At 33.1% G+C, this 3786-nt stretch overlaps 1 long non-coding RNA gene across 1 annotated transcript; it reads left to right on the forward strand.

The window, feature by feature from the left end:
- Nucleotides 1–729: 729 nt before the first annotated feature.
- Nucleotides 730–2923, forward strand: LOC120080424. Its single transcript, XR_005482509.1, has 3 exons — nt 730–1503; nt 1619–1695; nt 1935–2923. It is a non-coding gene; the product is annotated as an uncharacterized LOC120080424 (long non-coding RNA).
- The last annotated feature ends 863 nt before the right edge of the window (nt 2924–3786 follow it).

Below are 3786 nucleotides of genomic sequence, written 5' to 3' on the forward strand. Positions count from 1 at the left end.
CTTCTAATAAAAATATTCCAACAATATTATACAAAAACAACACAGGTTGCATAGCCCAAATCATAGAATGATATATTAAAAGAGATAGAACAAAGCATATTTCACCGAAATTTTTTTACACATGATCTTGAAGAAAATGACGACATCATTGTACAATAAATTTGTTCGAAACCTAGCAAACTTATTTACAAAGGCATTACCAACCGCAACTTTTGAAAAATTGGTGCACAACATTGGAATGCGGCGACTCAGTGATCTTAAGTGATGTTTTCATGAGAGGAGTAAATGTATTGTATTCTTTTAGGAGTATGTATTATATGAAATACGTACTTTTTTCCTTCACTAGGGTTTTTTTTTCCATTGAGTTTTCCTAGTAAGGTTTTAATGAGATATATTTCATAATTTAGTAAACGATCGCATAGTAAATTACTAAATGATCATTTATAAATTACTAAACGATCGTTCTAATTTACTAAACGATCGTGTATAATTACTAAACGATCGTGTATAATTACTCATTGCATATATTACTAAACGATCCTTTATAATTTACTAAATGATCGTGTATAAATTACTACACGATCATTTATAATTTACTAAAAGATTGTGTATAATTTACTACTCGATGGTTTAGTAAATTATAAACGATCATGTAGTAATTTAATAATAAACGACACTTATTATGAAAGCAATTTGAGAGAAGAAATCGTACATTGAATGAAGGACTGAAGAAACCATTGAAGGAATAAGAAATGTGGACTGAATCTGACGATGAAAGCTACGAGAGAAAGCTACCAGAGAATCCGAAGATGTTGGGCTGAATTTCGTGGGGAGTTTGACGACAGAAAGTGAATAATGAGAGAGACGTTCCATTCTCTTCAGAATATTGGGAATAAATGTTTTGGTGGAATGTTGATGGTGTATTGAATGCACATTGAATGAAGGGCTGAGAAAATCGTAGAAGGAAGAAGAAATGTAGCAGTCTGAAGACTTTTTTAAAATTAGGGGTAATTTTGATATTTCGCATAGGGAAAAGGTTAGTGGTAGAAAAGTTTTTAGGAAAAGGTCATTGGTAGAAAAATTTTTGGGTTTTGGGTCATTTTATGAAATTTTCCCCCTCCCTCAGCATTCCTTCTTAGTTCACGCCCTAGTCGCGCCACCAACGTCCATCGCCATTGATTGGAGTTCGTCACCCAGCTGTCAGCTTCTTCAGTCGTTCTTCGCCAGACCCCGCCTCTCGTTCGCGTGTCAGCCAACCGTCTGATCACTCGAGCCACTGCCCACATCCTCCCGGATCTGAGCCCTAATGCGTGAGTCGCTCCCCCTTTTCTTCACCAATCGTGACCGACTGTGTCAAGCCGCTGCACGTCACCACCACTCCTCCAGACTCAGCTGCTACTGCTCGTCCCGTCCGTCGTTAACTCTGTGCAGTCACAATCTTCAATAGCCGTCGTCATTTAGATCTCTGCTGCCGTCATTTCTGTTGTCTCGCCAGAATTTTGGGTAAGGTTTGAGTTTTGGGGTAAGATTTTTTTATTTTTTTATTTTTTTGAGGGGTTTGTTTACCCATTTTGTTTTGTGTTAAGATTTATTAATCTCTCTTTGGTTTCAACTTTAGATTAAAGATTTGGAAGATTTTGGAACCTTGCCTATTAAGGAAGAGACCAATTTTCAACCGAAAATTGTTAAAGTTTGGTAAGTTTCTAGTAGATTGTTGTTTGGTTATCTTTTGGATTAAGAATAATTGTGGAGAATTAAGTTATTAATTTTGAAAAATTGTTAAAATTTGGTTGGCTAATAGAATTAGGTTTTGGATTTTATTTTGGACCAATTTGTTTAATTGAATTTATACCCAAAGACTTGATTTAAATTTTGGACTTATTATTATTATTTGGCCATGGTTGCTAGATTAAATTGATAACTTGTGTTATAAGGTTGATTCAAGACTTTCAAAGGTTTAAGAAGATTAATTTCGTCGAATAATCCAAATTCGAGGTATGTAATCTTACTACTGGAACCACCTTTGTGCCAGAAGATAAAAATTTAAGAATAATTTGAGGATTCTAAGACTATTAGCATCGAGATGCAGAAGATAAATAAGCTTATTTTATATGTGTTTGAAGCATGTTATGAGTACGAGTATGGATTAAATTCTTATATGTTTTGCTAAGAGGTTGTATATGTATGAATTAATTGCATGTTTGTGGGACTATATTGATGATGCATGTTATGTTTGATAATCATAGTTACCTCCTACCTATAGCTATGTAACCTTAAATTCAATTATGTGCGCCTTCAAGTCCACCAGTTTATGTGTGCCTTCGGGTCCACCAGATTATGTGCACCTTCAGGTCCACCAGTTATGTGTTTCCTTCGAGAACCACCAAAGGTGGTGATCTCCTTCGGGAATTCATCAAAAGTTTGTGTTTCTTTCGGAATTCACCAAAGGTTAGTGAACTCCTTTAGAATTTCACTAGAGGTTGTGATTTTCTTTGGGAATTCACTAGAGGTTTGTGATCTCCTAGGGGATTTCACCAGAGGTTTAAGGGTACATCTAACCTACGGTTGGGCGAGTTCAATTATCCATTAGATTGTCGTCCATGGAAAGTAGAGTTTATGCATGTCCCACTAGAGAATGGTATCTAGAGGACATAGATGCTTAGCCTAATCCCAGTAGTGGGGTTACTTACTGAGTATTTTATACTTATTCTTTCTCACGCTTATTTTTTTCAAGTAAGGGTAAAAACATGCTAGCGAATGACAAGCAAAATCTGTGATCGAGCCATTGAGACCAGTCATATGCTTTCATTCATGTTTTCAGGATTTTGTGCTTTAAAATTTCTAGTTTTGATGTTTGAACTGGAAGTTTTGGTATTTGTGCTTTTAAACTTTTTATGAGAATTTTGTAGTTTTGTTTTATGGTTTTAAGGGCACCTTGTAAATGAATTTCAGTTATTTACTCTTAATAAAGTTATTTATTTCATAGTATTTAGTTGGTTTTTACCAAATCATGAAAAGTGTCAATTTGAAATGTATGCATGCGTGTAGTAATGACCCAGTATAAGTCCTAGGAAGTCAGGTCGTTACAACAAAATTAAAAGGAAACTCATTTCTCAATGGTAAAATTGTAACACTTTGAAACTTAATGGCTACACTAAAATAAAACTCAAAATTTTAAAACTAAAAGTGTAATATTTAAAACCTAGAGACTAAATAAAAATTCCTATGAACAAAAATGTATCTTCTTCCTAGTTTAAATTTTAAAGTTTGGCTATCTTTTAACAATAATAAACACCAAAATCTTATAAGGATTTTGTTTTCTAGGTTGAAAAATTGCACCACTATCAATATAAACAACAGCATATGAAAAATATTCGTGTGGAATTATTGGCATGAAATTTATATAGAGTAAGAGCCTATAGTACATGTAAAAGTGTACTAAAAAAATGTATAATACATAAAGTACAAAAATTAGCTGTAAGGTTCAAATCTGTCACCTTACATATTATTGAACTCAATAGGTCTCTAATTTATAATCATCTCTAATCTACAAAAAATGCTTATAAGGGAAGGGGAGACCTTTAATTTCAACTTCCCTTTTTACCCTTAAATATTTCAATAATACCTATATTGTCCTCACAATCTCATCCTTTTATATATTGTAAGTAAATTTCATATATGTTACTTTTTCTTTACGTCATTAGATTTTTCATTAATTTCTATTTTGTCTTTCTATCATTTCATACTTTTATTTGTACTTCTATTTCTTTCTGTTTTATTTTTATA

Source organism: Benincasa hispida, chromosome 6, assembly GCF_009727055.1.
Source record: "Benincasa hispida cultivar B227 chromosome 6, ASM972705v1, whole genome shotgun sequence".
Classification (NCBI taxonomy): domain Eukaryota; kingdom Viridiplantae; phylum Streptophyta; class Magnoliopsida; order Cucurbitales; family Cucurbitaceae; genus Benincasa; species Benincasa hispida.